The sequence below is a fragment of the Eumetopias jubatus genome, unplaced genomic scaffold, assembly GCF_037043125.1.
Source record: "Eumetopias jubatus isolate StellerSeaLion01/CBP00866 unplaced genomic scaffold, mEumJub1_p1.0 scaffold_4, whole genome shotgun sequence".
NCBI lineage: Eukaryota > Metazoa > Chordata > Mammalia > Carnivora > Otariidae > Eumetopias > Eumetopias jubatus.
In genome coordinates, this window is record NW_028274810.1 from 164004888 (window position 1) to 164013838 (window position 8951).

The window sequence follows — 8951 nt, forward strand, 5'->3', positions numbered from 1 at the left end:
ATTCTTCACACGGCTGACCTTTTGACTCCTCTTTGGATCTCAACTTAAATGGCACTTATTCAAGGAGTCCTTCTCTATCCACCATAACAAAAGTTGACCTGTCTCTCTTATTTTCATATCACCTTAATTTCATTATAAGACCTCTCAAATCTGTAATTATCTTGTGTAATATAATTATTTCTTATTTATTTTTCACACTCCAGGAGAACATAAGCTCCAGTATCATAATCAGTTATTTTTCCCAGGAAATGTGGTTCTTTTTAGTGGGAAATGGTATTTAGAAACCAAGATCTGGGTGCTATGTGTGCACCTTGTTATTGGGGTATGGTTATTGCCATTCCTTCTCAATGGACACAACTGTGTAACTCCATTTATATTTCATATATTATACATCTCTATGGTTATTAAAAACCATGGCCTGTACTCTTCAAAAACGTCAAGGTCATATATGACAAATACAGACTGAGGAAATATTCCAGATTAAAAGAGATTAAAAAGGTATCATATCTAGAGGTAATGTGACATCCTGGAATGGTTCCTGGATTTGTAAGAACTTATAATCTTTATATATAGTATTTTATTGGAAGAATTGACACACTTTGAATATAGACTCTGGATTAGATTAGATCATAATACTGTATAAATGTCAAATGTCTCGATTTTGTGCTTTGGTTATGCATGAGAGTATCTTTGTTCTCAGGAAATATACAATGAAGCATTAGAGATGAAACGTCACCATGTCTGCCACTCACTTTCACAAAGAAATACACTGCTATCTCTCGCTTCCGTTTCTCTCTCTCATTCATGTATTGAGAGAAATCTCTCTCTCTCATCCAGCTATTGAGAGAAATCGAGAAAGAAAATAACTAGCAAATGGGAGAAGTTGTAAATAATTAAACTGGAATAAAGTGTGTGTGAGTTCTTTGTTTTACAGTTTTTAGTAGGTTTATGAACATTTATAAAAAACCTTAAAATATGCAATTTGGTTGCATATTTTTTCTATTGATACTGCTTTTTATGAATGAGGACTGAAACAGCCTCTTTTTCCTTTTCCAAGTAAAAAGCAAATTAAAGAGCTTGAACTGAGTAGCAGCATGTACAACATGCAAAACCAGAATTCTTTACAAAGGGCAAATGAAAACAAGATTCATTAATATCACTTTGTTCTTAATTAAAGAGATTTTATAACTGTTTTACTTAACCAGTATGAGTCCAACAGGTGCAAAACCACAGAGGGGGAATATTATTGCTTAGTTTTTTTTCCTTCACAAAGAGAAAATCTTCTAAACAGCTTAAACTTGCCTAAAGCAATTTCAAGATGACCTAACTCTCCCCAAGTGACTTCTCAAATTCTTAAACCATTATCTTTCTGTTCAAACCCCTTTTCTAACTTTTCCCAATTACACCAGCCATATAATTGCTAAGCTAAGATTCCTATAGACTATCTCTATCAAAGGATCAGGATAGGGAATGATAAACCTCTTAACAAAAACTTAATTCTGATTCTTTTCCCAGATTAAGGTATCTTAGCAACCTGTGAAGCATTTTATCTGTTGATTCTATCATTTGGAGCACTTTGTTGAACCCTTGAATTGACCTTATACCTGTGTGTTTCCTCTCTTGTTGGTTTTGTTGGTCCAGGTTATATAAAATGAGGTTGGCAAACAAAAAGCAATGTGACCACACATGTGTAAATGTATTTAGCCTTTAACACCACTATTGGTGTTATTTATAAACTTATGAGCCATGTCTCCTGGGAATAGCAGGTCTAGCTCTGCTCCATGGGTGGCAGTGATGAGGAATAGGAGCTTGGTTTTAGCTAATACAAGGATTTGAGATGAAAGAAGGGTCAAAGCTAAATACAGCCACAGTTGCTCTAGCTGGGGAAGCCTGAGCAGTGAAGCATGCGTTGTGGTCGAACCTTCAAGAGAATGTTCCTGGTTCCAGTACCACAAAGCGGGTGACAAATGATAAAAGAGCATCCAACTTGTCTAAACAAATTCAAATATTCTGGCTTTGAATCTTGGGAATACCAGCTGATGAGATCAAAGAACTACTGTCAACGGCATTGGGAAATTGTGTGGGATACAAGCAAGCACATTCGCCATTGGCGACACTTTCTTCCTCTTGCCTTCACCCCACTGGCTACTCCACCTCATCTCGGTCACGAATCCTCCTCCTCCTCCTCCTCCTGGCTGTGTGGGAGTGTTGCATATCTGGTCTTTCATCCTCTTTTTTTCTCTGTCTCCTCTCATTCACTAAGTGACCAAATCCATTCTCATGGCCTTAAATATCATCCATTCTCTGGACATTCTTTTTTTTTCCCCCTATAGCCCGGGCCTCTCCAGACTTAGATTCTAGACTCCTACAGAGGCCTACTCCAGATAGGTATATGTAATAGATATCCAAAACTCTACATATCCAAAACAAACTCCTAAAATCTGTGATTCCTCCTACAGATTCTCAGCATTAGTAACGAGCAATTCTATTCTTCCTGTTACTCAGGACAAAATAATTCTTGACAATCTTCTTCCTCCAACACCTGACATGCAATACCAGTAGCAAATCTGGAGGCACTGCTTTCAAAATGTCAAAACACAGAGCATTTGTATCACCTTTATCATTTTCACTGTAGTCTGAATAGCATGATGTCTTCTCTGGATTATTGCAATAGATTGTGATTTTGCAATCTACCTTATTCTGCCCTTGCATGTACAGCTCACAGCAGCCAGAGGGGTCCTTTTAAAGAATACATCAGATCATGTCACTCCTCTGGTCAAGTCTCTCTGATGGTTAATCCAGACTTCTTCCCACAGCCTAGAAGCCCCTTCCTACTGTGGGCCCCACTCCCTGATCTATTTACTACCATGACCACAATTTTGTCATTTGCTCCAACCTAGTCTTACTGACCTTTTTGCCGTTCTTTAAGCAAACCAAACATATTTCCCCTTTAGTATCTTTGAACTTGCTGACTCTACTGGCAGGGATGCAGTTTCCCCAGGTATGATCAGTTTCTGCACCCATGGCAGTTTATCAGAGTTTTCCCGACCATTCTTCTTTTTTTTTTTTTTAAGATTTATTTATTTATTTTTGAGAGACAGAGAGAGAGCAGAAAGAGGGACAGAGGGAGAGGGAGAGAGAGATCCTCAAGCAAACTCCACGCTGAGAATGGAGCCCGACACGGGGTTCCATCCCAGGACCTTGAGATCATGACCTGAGCTGAAACCAAGATCAGACGCTTAACTGACTGAGCCACCCAGGTGCTCCTTCCCAACCATTCTTGACTAAAGCGGCATGACAACCATCTCTCATGTCACTGCATATTCCATTTCCCTATTTTATTTTTTTTCAGTATGTATTGTTACTTGTCATATTATTTATTTGTTTTTGTCTTTCATTTTTTAAAATTTCATATAAAGCAAACTTTATTTTTTGAATTTAGATTTAATGAATTAACATGTAGTGTATTATTAGTTTCAGAGGTTATTTAGTGGTTCATCAGTTGCATATAACACCCAGTACTCATTACATCACGTGCCCTCCTTAATGTCCATCACCCAGTTACCCCAAATCCCCCCACCCGCCTCCCCTCAAGCAACCCTCAGTTTGTTTCCTAGAGTTAAGAGTCCCTTATGGTATGTCTGTTTCTTGTCTTTCAATTCCACCAAAATATCCATGAAAGCACAGACTTTTGTTTGCTGCTTTCCTCTATACCCAGGACAATGTCAGGCATAAGTAGATGATTAATAACCAATATGTGGTAAATGAGTTGATTGCATTTTTTTCTATGTAGAAGAAGTAGATATAATAAACTACAAACGCTTTCATGTTTTAGATAACATTCTAGAATGGGTAACTGAAATGAAGATTTGTAATTATTGAAGAAGGAATGTGAAATCTTATTTGTGTGGCCTCCTTTAAGCTCCGTAAAACAGGGGTGATAATATCTTTCCAGTCTACTACAAAAACTTGATAAGATATGAGCATTGAATGAGATGCTATGTAGGAAGCATTTGGATTCTACCCAATATTACAACATCCAGTCTTTATATGACCATCTTGTGCATGAGAACTCCTTTGTGCTTCACCGAATTTAAGAGTTTTATTTTTCCTACTTTTTTTTCTGATCAGTAAACGATTGGTTAACACAAGCCTGAAAGATTTCTTACTAGAAAACATCACTATTTGTTTTGTCCTATTAGCATTGTTTTCAATAACCTAGATGGAAATTTTGAAAGCATGTTAAATTTCATAGATGCTGAAATCCTGAGAAGAATAGCTAATTCAATGAATTATGAAATTAATGTAGAAAAATGTTGATGAGCTTGACCTTGGGTCAAAGTAACATGCTGCACCAAAGGGAAGGGAGCTGCACTTTGACATCATGCTAGTTATTTCACACGTAGAGTGCATTTAAGGCTCATGATAAAACGAAACAACTAGACATTATCATACTCCTATCCAAACATTGAAACCAAGTCTCAGAGAGATTAAGTAGCTTCTTTAAGGTCACAGAGCTAATACAATATAGACTGAATGCAAATGGGTAGCTCTCTAAGTTTGAAGTTCATGCTCTTTCCTTTATGATGCAAAGATTCTTTTGTACAGTGTAAAAAAAATAGTCAGATTCATAATGAGGGCTAAATGGAAACAGAAAAAAAAATTGACATTACCCTTAAGCCATTAGATATGGTTGTCAAAGAATGACTAAACTAAAGCTTAGATTGTGTTCCGAGATTGGTGGATCTATTGATGGTGGTGAGAACCCAGATCTATACTGTGCTGGTCAGATTATTCTTGCAATTTTGTTTGGATTTGGATATCATATTTTATGGACCATGGAAAAGCTGAAAATTATTCCAGAATGAGTATTTGGAATGACTAAAGTCCTCATAAAATATCATGTTTTAAAAGATTTTATTTATTTGACAGAGAGAGAGAGAGAGACAGCAAGAGAGGAAACACAAGCAGGGGGAGTGGGAGAGGGAGAAGCAGGCCTCCCGCTGAGCAGGGAGCCCGATGCACGGCTCGATCCCAGGACTCTGGGATCATGACCCGAGCTGAAGACAGTCACTTAACTGACTGCGCCACCAAAATATCCTGAGAAATGGTTGGTGGAATTAGGGATGTGTTAACTGGGGTGGGAGGGGGGAAACAGTCAGAAGTTACTGGCAGTCACATAGACTAGAAATTTCAGTTATTCAATACAGCTCCAAACAATAAAACTATGACTATGAGAAGGTAAGTTTCTCAGGTGATTATTTCTCAGGTGTTATTGCAAGAGTTCTTGAGTTCTTGAATTCTTTTTAACTGGAGAGTTCAAAGAAAACAAACAAACATGATCATGGTAGGGAAGTTTCAAGAGGCATCCAAGGATCAGAGAGGAGCTTGAACTAGATAACCTTTGGGTCTGTTCTTACACTTGGATTTCACAAATACTAGTGAATTGAGTGATACTTAATAAAGCTTAAAAGGGAGGGGGTACCTAGGTGGCTCAGTCAGTTAAGCATCTGCTTTCAGCTCAGGTCATGATCCCAGGGTTCCAGGATCAAGCCACAAATTGGGCTCCCTGCTTTGCAGGGAATCTGCTTCTCCTTTCCCTCTGCTCCTTCCCCAGCTCATGCTCCCGCATTCTCTCTCTCTCTCTCTCAAATAAATAAAATCTTTTTTAAAAAATAATAAAGTTTAAAGGAGGGTAGGTGGAGAGGAGGCGTGGTTTGTATGGTAGCAAAGTAACTAAACTGGGCATGAGCTTTGTCTGATTTTTAAAATGTCTTCAAGCCACCAGCCACAGGGGAATATCACTGGCCTTTTACTCCACATTGGCTCTATCCTCTTAAAACTCATAATGACGCTTCTCCTTTCTCTTTCCTCCTCAATCCCATCTCTCTTCATTTCCTACCTCAGAACTGCCTCAGGAATTTCAGTTTCTTCCCACTCTTGAAGGGCAGCTTCCCCAGCCCTCAAGCTCTAGAACTCACCTCAGACTCATCATCACAAACTGCAACTTACTAAGGTGCTCATTAGAGTTGAAGGACCTGCTCATCATAGAAGTCACCTTCCCTAGTAAGAGTAGTAGTATTAGAACAATTTATTAGCATTTCAAATTTATTATTTTAGTCATCAAACAGTAGAACTGATTTTTAAAAATACTAAACATCTGAGGAAAGTTTTTGGTCAAATCCCCTATTCCAAGATTAAATAAAAAGAGGCAGCGTAGCATAGTGATCTGGAGGCAAACAGATTTTGTTTCTGACCTTGTTTCAACTTGACTGGCTGTGCCAATTTGGGCAGGTTACTTAACTTCTCTGATTTTTTTATTCTTTCATCTCAAAATGCGACTAATAGAATGTGTTGGTGCCACCTGGGTTAAGTCAAATAATGTGTGTGTAGATCACTTCACACACTCCTTTTCATCTGGTCAGTGTTCTATAAGTGTTAACACCATTACAAATAAAGTTTCCTCACTCAAAGATCTTTTTAAATTTTCTAAACTCAAAATAAATTTTTCAATGACCACTGAAAATTTAGCTTGACACACTTTGAAGAATCTACTAAGGATATTTACCACTAATATTTTTTCTTCTGCCTATCATTTGCCAAACTGTCACTAGGATTTCTTGAAAATACACTTCAATGGTTTCTGTATTGAAAGCAATTTATTTGACTGGCAGAATGATAGAGGAACTATTAGTTAAATACATTTTACCAATTTTACGACTTTCCCTGGTAGCATGATATCAAGATTAGATACTGTGATCCTAAATAATCAAGCTGACCTTTGGCAAAATTGTAAATTAGAAATAGTTTAATTTAGTACCAACTTTCTTTTCACTAAATCCCAGCCTTAGACAAACCTTTAGTCCTGGGCTGTTGGGTAGGATGGCCACTCTCACATGTAACTATAAACATTTAAATGAAAATTCATTAAAATTAAATAAAATTTGAAATTTGAAATTCAGTTACCCAGCTGGACTGGCCACATTTCACATGCTCAAAAGCCATGTGACAAGTGGCTACTGTATTGGAGCATGTGCATATAAAACATTTTCCATTATTGCAGGAAGTTCTATTGGACAATGCCATGCAAAACTCAAATAACTTGTATCCTTTCTTGGTCTGGCACCTTCAAAACTGCTTCCTGTTAGGTGTCATCACTCTAATGCCTTCTCTCTCTGAGATTTTCCTGCCCTTTGTCTTATATTATCCACCAGTAGAAAGGGGCTAACAGGGAGAGAGCACTGGGTTGATTTCCAGGTAAATGAATGGGTAACTATTCGTCTTCTACAGCAGTATTTTTCAAAAAGTGGTTCTAGAATGATTGCCATCTTAATCAATTGAAATAGTTATTTAAATGCGAGATTCTTGGGCCCCATATTAAACCCTCTCAATCTGCCTTTTGAATCAGCTCTCTCAGTCATTATTATGGAATGCTGAAGTTTGAGGGCTGTTGCTGAGAGGAGCAGCCCCCATGGGTCTCTAGGAACCAAGAGCCTTATAGTTGGATGTTAATTTGCATAGGAATGGAATGCAATGCCAAGTTTAGGTAGCAGAGGAGATATTTGTGGAAGGATTATTTTTGTTGATCTTCAAATTATACAATAGAAGGTCACTCTGTTCTTCTCGTGGCTCATTACAGACCTACTTGCTAGCATAATTCAATTGGTAAAACCCACTTACCTACAAGAGAATTAGAAAAAATGTTTACTCCTGACATGAGGTGTTTTCTTTTCTTTTCTTTTCTTTTAAAGTTTATTTATATATTTGACAGAATGAGAGAGAGCGAGATCACAAGCAGGGGGACTGGGAGAGGGAGAAGCAGGCTCCCCAGGGAGCAGGGAGCCCTATGCGGTTCGATCCCAGGACCCTGAGATCATGACCTGAGCTGAAGGCAGATGCTTAAACAACTGAGCCCCCTGGGCATCCTGTATTTTCTTTATTAATGTTTTAGAATCATGTTTACTTTTTAATGCTTTCATTTAATTTTATTATCATTGTTATTATTTATTTGTGTATTTATGTTATTGAAGAAAAATATTGAATGCATCATGAATTTGCCTGTCATCTTTGTGCAGGGCCCATGCTAATCGTCTCTATATCATTCCAGTTTTGCTAAATGTCCTGCCAAAGTGATCACTATTATTATTTACTGAAGTACAATTGAGAAAATTGTAAGATTTTAGAGCATACAATGTGATGATTTGATATATGTGTACATTATGAAAGGGGAAATCATGTTAACATTTGTAAGTTGGTTTTATGTCATTTATAATTTGATGTTATTTAAATTTCCTTTGAGAAACAAAGAATTTTTGAAAGAATTTTTAAGGAAAAATTAATGAAAGAGGAAAAAAACAGGGAAAAACTAACAAAAAATAGACTTTTTAAATAAATTTGAAAACTGCTTGACCGATGAGACAAAAAAGAAAAACAGTCAAAACCAGAAGCAAAACCAAACAGTGGAAAGTTTTCCGGCAAGTCTCATCAAGGAAAAAAGAAAGAAAGTAGTTAAACAATACTAAGAATAAAGAAGGGAGAATATAAACATGGATATAGACAATATTTAGGTAACTACAAATAAGGCAGTCTGGTAGAAAAAACTTAAGTGAAGTTTTGTTTTACTAGTTATCTAAACTTATCATAAAGCATATAATAATTAAAGTGGAACAATTTGCCACTAATAGACTAGAACAATAGAATAGAGAACTTAGAAGCAGGCATTCAAAGATGAGGAAGTTTCCTGTAGGACAAAGGTGGCATTGCTAAGCACCAGGGGAAAAAGTGTGGAAACAAGTGACTATCCACTTATATCTGTAATAGATCCTGAACTTGAACCATAATACAACTCCAGATGCATTAAAATTTTAAATGTGAAAAATCAAACCAGTAAGATAAAATAAACTAGAAGCAGTAAAAGAACTACTTTATCTTCCTTTCATCAAATCTGTCAA

General features: G+C 37.0%; 1 non-coding gene across 1 annotated transcript; it reads right to left on the bottom strand.

The window, feature by feature from the left end:
* Positions 1–8030: 8030 nt before the first annotated feature.
* On the bottom strand, positions 8031–8137 carry LOC114216878 (U6 spliceosomal RNA). Its single transcript, XR_003610858.2, has one exon. It is a non-coding gene; the product is annotated as a U6 spliceosomal RNA (small nuclear RNA).
* Positions 8138–8951: the final 814 nt, after the last annotated feature.